Below are 11,583 nucleotides of genomic sequence, written 5' to 3'. Positions count from 1 at the left end.
CCAGAATTGTATTGTTTTTGCCAATCTAAATTGTTTAATATTTGAAAAATACAGAAAGTATAAAGAATAAAATAAAAACTATTTCTAAAAATGACTGTTTTTATATTCACAGAAAGAATTTTTCTACCTGCTGAAACTTGACATTCTCTTGATCTCTCCAGAACCAAAATCAGGACTGCAAATAAAATGTCACTGACCAGTCTTTGAGAACTGTGACTTCTTCAGGCTCTCCAAAGTTCCTAGAGCCGAATGTTCACAGAGTGTCAACGCATGTTTATTGAATTGTTGGGGAATGGTATTAAGGGGGTTGTTTAAACCAGTGATTTTGAAACTTCAGCAGCATGAGAAACACCTGCAGAACTTGTTAATACTCCGATAGGTGGGCCATGTTCTGGAGATTCTTACTAAGGCCTGGGAGTAGGAGGGCCAAGAATTTACATTTCTGAAAGTTTTCAGGTGCTGCTGATGCTGCCGGCCACAGGATCATACTTTGAGAACCACTGCTTCAGACGTTGTCACTTTAGAGAGTATTTATTTCAACAGCTCCCAAATTTTAGAATAATTTTCAAAATTATCCGGAACACTTTAAAAATATGTGTATCCTAACCCCAATCTAGTCCAGTGAGATCTGTTGTAGCTGGAAGTGTAAGAACACATATAAATCACTGCAGGATCTTGTCAAACAATCAGATTCTCACAGTCTAACTCAGTGGGGCAAGACCCAGGAATCTGCATTTTTAACGACTGCCCGCAGGTAATTCCTGGAGGCTCTTCGAGAAACTGAGCAGAGAAGTCCTCAGGATGCTGATGAGGCAAGGAGGGCAGATCTCCAATTCACCTTTGATTATTTTCATTTTATTTCTATCTGTTTTATATTAGATCTTTTTGGTGTTTTTTTTTTTTTTTGAAAACACCTACATGATAACTTCTCAGCATCCTTTGACCTGAAATGTAACATCATGATTTTAAATAAGAAATCAGATGTGCCTGGGGCTACTCAATAAATGACGTCTTTGATGGATCAATAAGGAGTAAAACCATAAATCCAAATCCTATTTCTCATCATATAGTCTCCTGAGACTTCCAACATCTATAATATAGACCCTGCAAAGCATATACGTTATCTGTGCTACTAGTCATTATCTTTTGAGAATCTGGAATGACCTAAAACAGAGACCAGTCCAACTAGCATGACATTGGGCCAAGTTCCAGAATCAGCAGTCTAAACAAAGTCTTCCCATAAGAGATACAAGAAATAAAATAAAAATGCCTTCACCCAATGAAACATTTCACACCTTCCTCCCAATTTTAGCTTCTTCTACACACCTACATATTATAACAGAAAAAAAGAGACGGAATAAATCAGTTTGCTACCATACTACTTTCCCTCAGATCTGGGAAGGAAGAGCCTTTGTTCAGGGACCCGTGTGTTAGAGGGTTCCACTCTGAACTTTGTCATGTTCTTCTCTGGGCACAAGAAACATGTTGAAACAAGGGAACATGCCATCCAAATCCCAAGCCTTCATAATTTCCTGCCTAAATGGCCTTGAACTTACATCCAAGGACTGCTTGAGCTGCGTCCCTGAGTCAGTTCTCTCAGGCGTATATAGCCCTGAGCCTAATGCTGGCTGGCCAAGGGGCAGTTGTCTGCTGGAAATATGGATGGAGCTTGGACACAACACCTGGAGTGTCTACACATGTACACTCGAGGACCCCTACAATGCAAGTCAGAGTGGGGTTAGAAAGAGGAGGGATTTGGCCATGAACTATGGGAGCGGAGACAGATGGCAGCTCTCACCACATTGCAGTGTTCCAGTGTGAAATTCCCAGGACTCTGAGAATTTTAGATTAAAATCTATCTTTCTATCTCATTATGAAAGTTAGTTTGTCTGACACAATAACAGAAAACCAAACATCACATGTTCACTCATAAGTGGGTGTTGAAAAATGAGAACACATGGACACAGGGAAGGGAACATCACACACTGGGGCGTATCAGTGGGTGGAGTGACTAGAGGAGGGACAGCAGGGGACAGGGGGATTGGGGAGTGATAGCATTAGGAGAAATAACTAATGTAGATAACAGGGTGATGGATGCAGCAAACTACCGTGGCACATGTAACAAACCTGCACATTGCACATGTACCCCAGAACTTGAAAGTATAATAAACAAATAAAATAAAAATTGTTTTAATAAATAAAATAAAGAATGTTTCTCAAAATAGGAGACATAACATATCTTGTTTACTAGTTTCTTCATTTAAAGCTTTTATATAAATATACACGTTATGTGCTTCCACTTGTACCCTTGCTCCAGTTCCTGTGCACGTGAGGTGGGAGCAGACTTGCGGCCATTTGCCCTCCACACAAACTATTAGGTTGATACAAAAGTAATCTCCGTTTTTGCCACTACTTTTAATTTGCAATTACTTTTATTGGCAGAAATTGCGATTATTATTGAACCAACCTAATAACTTGTCTTGGGAGATATCTACTGGTTTCCTTGGGAACTCTCTTAGGACCTTGTCTTGCTTTGCCAATAATCCTCAAAGGACCTGGGTTTTACTAAACATCTTTGTGCTTAGGTCACTCATCAATGTTCACCTTCAGTGAGTCAAGCAAATAATCAGAATTACATAGGTCTTATTTAGCATGGAGAGAAGTGAAAAAAAAAGGAGTCTTGATTATTTCAAAGTGGATCTGCTTGAGGAGATAAAGGAATGCTGGGTAAATGTGAATAACATACTTAAGGCTTGGGCCACTTTGACTTCCACCCCAGATGTTTACATCCCTACCGCACCCTTGATTTCCATGGAATGTACCTCTATCATTTACTTCTTTTCTAGTTTGCTCCTGTAAAAACTTCTAATATTTATCCAATGAGATTATCTCCTGATACGTGTTATTAATTTATCATTTGGCTTAAGGATCTGAGGTTCCTTTTGGCAAATACTTGATAACTTCTTGCATCATAGGCATTTTGCATGGTACGGTGGAGGACACCGTAGTGAACAAGAAAGACTTCCTTTGAGGAAGTTGTAGTCTGGCAGGGAGACAAACATCAAATACACACAGTTAAGAAATAATCCTGCAGAAAATTAATTGCTATTCTCATAAGTGCTGCAAACAAAAGTACAGAGTGTCGAGAGAGTAGCTCTACTAAAAAAAATACAAAAATTAGCTGGATGCAGTACTACATGCCTGTAATCCCAGCTCAGGAGGTGGAGGTTACAGCTAGCTGAGATTTTGCCACTGCACACCAGCCTGGGCAACAGAGCAAGACTGCCTCAAAAAAAAAATAATATATATATATGATATATGCAAATATCCAATAATTTCATGAAAAGATATTCAACATCATTAGTCATTAGAGAAGGTATACATAATGTTACCATATCACCATAAGACCCAGTAATTCCACTCCTAAATATACACAGAAAGAATTGAAAATGTCCATAGAAAACTTGTACACAAATGTTTATAGCAGCATTAGCAAAAAAAAAAAAAAATAGAAACAACATAAATGTCCATCAACTACTGAAAAGAGTCAGGCATGGTGCTCACACCTGTAATCCCAGTACTTTGGGAGGCCAAAATGGGCAGATTTCTTGAGCCAAGGAATTCAAGAACAGCCTGAGCAACATGGCAAAACTCCATCTCTACAAAAAATACAAAAATTAGCTGGGCATTGTGGTGCACGCCTGTAGTCTCAGCTACTCAGAGGCTAAGGTGAGAGGATCACTTAAGCCTGGGAGGTCAAGGCTGCAGTGAGAAATGTTTATCATGTTGCTCTCTAGTCTGGGTGACAGAGTGAGACCCTGTCTCAAACAAAAAAAAAAAAACCCTACTACTGAATAGATAAACGTTATATATCCATGCAATAGAATATTATTTGGCCATTAAAAATGAAGTTCTGGGCTGGGCATGGTGGCTCACACCTGTAATCCAACACTTTGGGAGGCGGAGGCGGATGGATTACCTGAGGTCAGGGGTTCCAGACCAGCCTGGCCAACATGGTGAAACCCTGACTCTACTAAAAATACAAAAAGTAGCCAGGTGTGGTGGCAGGCACCTGTAATCCCAGCTACTCAGGAGGCTGAGGCAGGAGAATAACTTGAAAGGCAGAGAGGTTCAGTGAGCCGAGATTGTACCATCGCACTCCAGCTGGGGCGACAAGAGTGAAACTCCATCTCAAAAAAATTTTTAAAAATGAAGTTCTGATACATGCTACAACATAGATGAAATTTGAAAACATTATACTGAATGAAAAAACTAGTTATAAAAGACCATATATTGTATAATTCCATTTTTATGAATGTTCCAGCATAGGCAAAGTATGTAGAGAGAAAATAGATAAGGTTTCCTATGACTGGGAGGACGGGTTAGTCACTGCTAATGGGTATGAGGTTTCTTTCGAGGTGATGAAAATGCTTTATCATTGACTGTGGTGTGACAGTTTACACATATTCGTGAATACACTAAAAACCACCAAACTACATTCTTCAGTTCAATGAGATGCCAGAAATGTGTGGCCAAAGGCTAAGAGAGGTAAGAATTTAGAAGGGGATTTATTATGTACAATATTAAATTGCCTCTAGAATTATCATTAGGATTGGATCCCATTACACCCCAAGGAGACAAGCACAAAAATCTGTTCCAACTCACCTGGCCTCTTTCTTTCCTGGAAAGGCCCAGAGAATACTACCTGAATTAGACATTACGATATGAATTAGTGAAAGCAAATTGTTGGGATTGACAGTGAAAGATTTAGCCGCTGAAATTATCTCAGTCACTATAATGTGTTCCCAGTTTAGCCAGAATTAGATGGCAGTACCTAATCATCAAAGACAAGTTGTAGAAATTACCATAGCCGGCTATAGAATCAGAGTGACAACAGAAGTGTCACTGTGATTGATCCACAATGATTTATGACATCACCTAACAAAACATGAGGTAACTGGGAATTAAATAGATGGTCAATTGATTAAAATATTGCTTTAACTATATAACTGGAAAAACTTCTAAATATAGTGTATTATTTATCTACTTCCACATAACTACCTCCCGACTTAGTGGCTTAAAACAATCATTTTCTCACAAATCTATGTGTAACAACTTGGGTTAGAGTTAGCTAGGCACTTCCATTGGTCTTGGCCACTGTTATTCACTGTTATTCATGTGACTTTAGTCATCTGGTAGCTCAATTAAAGCCAAATAATCTAAAACCCCATCTCTACTAAAAATACAAAAATTAGCCAAGCATGGCGGTGCTTACCTATAGTCCCAGCTACTCCAGAGGCAGGAGAACCCAGGAGGCGAAGGCTGCAGTGAGCCAAGATTGTACCACTGCACTCCAGCCTAGGCTACAGAGCAAGAATCAGTCTCAAAGATAAACCAAAGAAACAAGATTCTGCATACAAGAGACCCACAGTAGCTATAAGGACACACAAAGACTGAAAGTGAATGAATGAGAAAAGATATTCCATGCAAATGGTAACCAAAAGAGAACAGGGGTGGCTATACTTATATCAGACAAAGAGGCATTTTCAAAAACTGTTACAAGAGACAAAAAAAAAATTATTATATAATGATAAAGAAGCCAATTCATCAAAAAGATATAAAATTGTAAATATTTATGTACTCAACATTGGGTGCATAAAGCAAATATTAACAGAACTAATGGGAAAAATAAACAGCAAAACAGTAATAGTAGGTGACTTTAATACTCCACTTTCAATCCAAACAGAAAATCAATAAGGAACTACCATATTTGAACAATACTTGGACCAAATGGACCTAACAGACATATACAGAACATTCCATCCAACAGCAGAAGAGTATACATTCTTCTCAAGCACACATAAAACATTCTCCAGGATTGATCACTAAGTCACAAATAACTGATAACAAATTTAGGAATACTGAAATTATATCAAGTATCTTTTCTGACTCCAATAGTATAAAACTGAAAATCAAAAATGTGAGAAAATTAGAAAATTTACAAATACATGGAAATTAAATAATACACTCCTGGAACAATCAATGAGCCAAGGAGGAAATAAATAAGGAAGCAAAAAAGTATCTCGAGACAAATGAGAAGGTAAATGCAATATCTGAAAACATATGGGATTCAGCAAAAGCAGTACTAACAGGAAAGCTCATAGTTATAAATGTCTACATTAAGAAAAAATAAAGATTTCAAATGAACAAACTAAGTTCACACATTAAGGAACTAGAAAAAGCATAATCTAAACCCACTTATCAAAAACCACTTATCAAAAAGAAGGAAACAACAAAGAAAAACCAAAGAAACAAAGATCAGTGAAGAAACAAAATAGAGAATAGAAAAACAATGCAAACAATCAAGAAAACTAAGAGTTGGTTTTTTGAAAAGATTTTAAAAATCAACAAACCTTTAGCTAGACTAATCAAGAAAAAAAGAGAGAAAACTCAAATAGGTAAAATTATAAATGAAAGAAGTGAAGACATTACAACTGCTATCACAGAAATACAAAAAATCATAAGAATATGAACAATTATATGACAGCAAATTGGATAACTTAGAAGAACTGCATAAATTCCTAGAAACATACAATATACCAGTACTGAATCATGAAGAAATAGAAAATCTTAACAGATCAAAAATATAAATAAGGAGACTGGATCAGTAATTTAAAAACTCCCAATAAAGAAAAGCCTAGGAAAAGATTCTTCACTGGTGAATTCTATCAAATATTTAAAGAAGAATTAATGGCAATTCCTCACAAACTGTTCTTTAAAAATTGTAGAAAGAATATTTCCAAACTCATTTTACAAGATGAGTAATAACCTAATACCAAAGCCAGATAAGGACACTAACAACAACAAAAAAAAAATCACAGGCCAATATGCATAATAAACGTAGATGCAAAAATCCTCAACAAAATACAAGCAACCCAAATTCAACAGCACATTAAAAGAAGAGATGCAAAAAAAAAGCAATTGAAAAAATTTAGCATCCTTTCATGATAAAAACTCTCAACAAATTAGGTATAGAAGAAATCCACTACTGAGCCATTAAAGGAAATTAAATAATGTCTTCTGCAGCAACTTGGATGGAGATGGAGGCAATTATTCTAAGCAACACAGGAGTGGAATACCAAAAATCATATTTTCTCATTTATAACTGGGAGCTAAGCTGTGAGTGCACAAAGGCAAATACCATGATATAAGGGACTTTAGAGACTCAGAAAGGGAGGGAAGGAAGGGAGGCCAGAAAGAAAGAAAACTCCACATTAGGTACGATGTACACTACTCAGGTGACAGGTGCACTAAAATCTTAGAATTCACCACTATATAATTCATTCATGTAACAAAAACATACTTGTACCTCAAAAGCTATTGAAATAAAATTAATTTTTTGAAAAAATAGTTCCCCAGGATATTCACAGTTCCTTCACAGAAAAAGTGTTCTATGACCAAGTACAATTGGAGAACTCTGTGTTCCATGGTCCAACATTTGTAGAAATGTAGCCTAATACGTAATGAATTTTCCTTTATAGAGAGTCAAAAGGCATTAGATATTGGAGGCTGGGGAATATCTGACAGTAAGGAAACCTGTTCATCACTGTAAAAGAAAAAAGAAAAGAGAAAAAGAAATCTACCTCAACATAATACAGGCCACATATGACAAACCCACATCTAACATCATGCTCAATAGTAAGTTGAAAGCTTTTCTCCTAAAATCAGGAACAAGACAAGGGTGCCCATTCTTCTCACTTCTATTCAATATCACACTAGAAGTCCTAACCAAAGCAATTAGGCAAAAAAAAAAAAAAAGAAAAGAAAAGAAAAAGAAATGAAAGGCACACAAATGGGAAAGAAAAAACTAAAATTATCTCTGTGTACAGATAATATAATCTCATATAAAGAAAGCCCTAAAGACTATACCAAAAAACTGTTAGAACTAATAAACAAATTCAATAACATTGCAAAAAAGCAAATTAATAAATCAGTTGTATTTGTCTACATTAACAATGAAATAATCTGAAAAAGAAATAAATAAAATAATCCCATTTATAATAGCATCAAAAATAATGAAATACATAGAAATAAATTTAACCAAGGAGGTGAAAGATCTGTACACTGAAAATTACAAGATATTGATGAAAGCAACTGAAAACACAAATAAATGGAAACATTTCTCATGTTCATGGATTGGAAGAACTAATATCATTAACATGTCCATATCACCCAAAATGACCTATAGTTTCAATGCAAACCTTTTCAAAATTCCAATGGCATTTTTCACAGAAATAGAAAAAAGAATCCTGAAATCCATATGTAACCAACAAACTTCAAATAACCAAAGCAAAAAGAACAAAACTGTAGGCTCACACTTTCTGATTTCAAACTATATTCCAAAGCTATAGTAATCAAAACAGTATGGTACTGGCATTAAAAACAGACACACAGACCAATGGAACAGAGTCAACAGCTCATAAATCAGCCCACATCTATACAGTCAACTAATTTTCAACAAAGGCACTGTGAATACACAATGAGGACAGAATAGTTTCCTCAATAAAAAGTACTGGAAAAACTCAAAATCCACACAAAAAAGGATGAAATTAGACCCCTCTCTTACATTATTCACAAAAAATAATTTCAAGACCTAAAATTGCAAAACTCCTAAAAGAAAACATAGAAGAAAAGCCCCTTGACATTGCTCATAATAATGATTTTTATATGACATCAAAAGCATATGCAACAAAAGTAAAAATAAAGTGAAACTACATCATACTAGAAATTTTATCAATAGCAAAGCAAAAAAAAGAAAAAACAAATGAAAAGGCATCCTGTGGAATACTTGAGAAAACATTTGTGAACCTGAATCTGATAATCATATCCAAAATATGTAAGAAACGTATGCAACTCAATTGCAAAAACAAAACAAAACAACCTGATTTTAAAATGGGCTAAGGACCTCAACATTTTCCAAAGAAGACATAAAAATGGCCAACAGGCATGTGAAAACATGTGCAATATCACTAATCATCAGAGAAATTCAAAGCAGAATCATAATATGATATCACCTTATACCTGTTAGAGTGGCTACTATGAAAATGACAAAAGATAACAAGTATTGGCAAGGATGTAGAGAAAAGAGAATCTTTTGTGTTTGCAGAATATAAGTTTGCACAACCATTATGGAAGAGAGTATGGTGGCTCCTCAAAAAATTATAAATAGAACTGCAATATAATCCAGCAATCTTACTTCTGCGTATATATCCAAAGGAAACAAAATCAGTGTTTCAAAGAAATATAGGTACTCCCATGTTCATTGCAGCAATATTCACAATAGCAAAGACACAGAAACAACCTACGTGTCTGCTGATGGATGATGGGATAAAAATTGTGATACACAATGTATGTGTATGTGTGTGTGTATATATATTACCCTAATAGAAGATTATTCAGCCATACAAAGGACATAGTGCCCTTTGAGACAGCATGGATGAACCTGAAGAATATCATGCTAAATGAAATAAGTTACAAATACTATGATCTCATTTATATGTAGATTCTAAAAATATCAAATACATATAAACAGAGAGTAGAATGGTTGTTTCCACATATGCATTACATAAATATATGAGAGAAAGAAAGAGATTTATTACAAGGAATTGATTCATGCAGTTATGGAGGCTAAGAAGTCCCACAGTCTACTGTCTGCATGCTAGAGACCCAAAAAAGTCAGAGGAGTGATTCAGACCAAACTGAAGGCCCAAGACCCAGGGGAGCCGATGTAAATCTCAGCTTGAGGGCTGGGGAAGATAAGATGTCCTAGCTCAAACAGGCTGGCAGGAAGCATAACAGGGGTGAATTCCTCCTTCCTTCACGGTTTTTCTCTATTCAGGGTCTCAACAGATTGATTGATGCCCACCTACACTGGAGATAGCATTCTACTTTACTGAGTCCACCAATTAAAATGCTAATCCCATCTGGAAACACCCTCACAGATGCATCCAGAAATAGTGCTTAATATGAACACTCAGGTGCCAATCAAGTTGATGCAGAAAATTGACCAGCACAGAGATACAATGCAAATAGTGTGTCACTAAGTCATGACATCCTTAGCTAGGCTGACAGTATTCGCTAATCAGAACTGTGACAGGCAACACTTCTCACATGTAGCAACTGTCCTGGCAGGGCAGAAATTCGCATTTGGTGCATAGCTCTCTGGTTTTCCTCCTTGGCTAGGAAACTCTCTCTTTTCACAGTGGCTAGGAAATCCACATTTGATGCATAGCCCTCTGGTTTTCCTCCTTGGCTAGGGGATCTATCTTAGGAGAAAAGTCATAGGTCAAAAACCACTATGCCAAAGATCTCTTCATGTGCTGGGTTCTCCAATACCGCCTGCTTCAATTTCAGACTTATGACTTTTACTTCTGTTTTTAAAATTTTTTAATTTTTGTGGGTACATAAGAGGTGGATATATTTATGGGGCACATGAGATGTTTTGAATCAGGAATGCAATGCATAATAATCACATTATAGAGAAGGGGATATCCATCCTCTCAACCATTTATCCTTTATGTTACAAACAATCCAATCATACTATTAGTTATTTAAAATGTACAATTAAATTATTATGGTCTATGGTTACCCTGTTATTCATTTTTTCTAATTTATTGTACCCATTAACCCTCTCTTCCTCCTTCCTGCCACTACTACCCTTCCAAGCCCCTGGTAACCATCTATTTATTCTCTGTCTCTGTGAGTTACATTGTTTTTATTTTTAGATCCCACAAATAAGTGAGAACATGCAATGTTTGTCTTTCTATGCCTGACTTATTTCACTTAACATAGTGATCTCCAGTTCCATCCATTTTGTCACAAATGACAGGATCTCATTCTTTTAAATGGCTGAATTGCACTCTGTTGTGTATATGTACCACATTTTTTGTATTGATTCATCTGCTGATGGACACTTCAGTTGCTTTCAAATCTTGGTTATTGTGAACAGTGCTTCAACAAACATGGAAATGCATATATCTCTTCCATATACTGATCTCCTTTCCTTTGGGTATATACCGAGCAGTGGGATTGCTGGATCATATGGTGGCTCTATGTTTAGTTTTTTGAGAAACCTCCAAACTCTTTTCCAAAGTTATTCTACTAATTTACATTCCCACCAACAGTGTATGAGGGTTCCCTTTTCTCTATGTTCTTGCCAGCATTTGTTACTGCCTGTCTTTTGGATAAAGCCATTTTAACTGAGATGAGAGGATATCTCATTGCAGCTTCGATTTCCATTTCTCTGATGATCAGTGATGTTAAGCACCTTTGCAAGCACCTTTTCATATGCCTGCTTGCCATTTGGATGTCTTATTTTACTTCCATTTTTATATGTTGTATGTGTTTGCATGATCAAATCTACTTTGTCAGGAAACATAAGACATAAAGTGAAATGGAAAAAAAGGGAAACATTACAGGAGTCATTCACCTAATATAGGTTCACTGAGTGGAAGGTAAATAATGGATATGAATCCTGAAAGTTTGGGGCAGGAAACAAAGGAAAGTTATTTCCTCATTCTTTCT

The sequence above is a fragment of the Callithrix jacchus genome, chromosome 10, assembly GCF_049354715.1.
Source record: "Callithrix jacchus isolate 240 chromosome 10, calJac240_pri, whole genome shotgun sequence".
NCBI classification, from domain to species: Eukaryota; Metazoa; Chordata; class Mammalia; order Primates; family Cebidae; genus Callithrix; species Callithrix jacchus.
Note: the sequence above shows the minus strand (reverse complement) of the source record.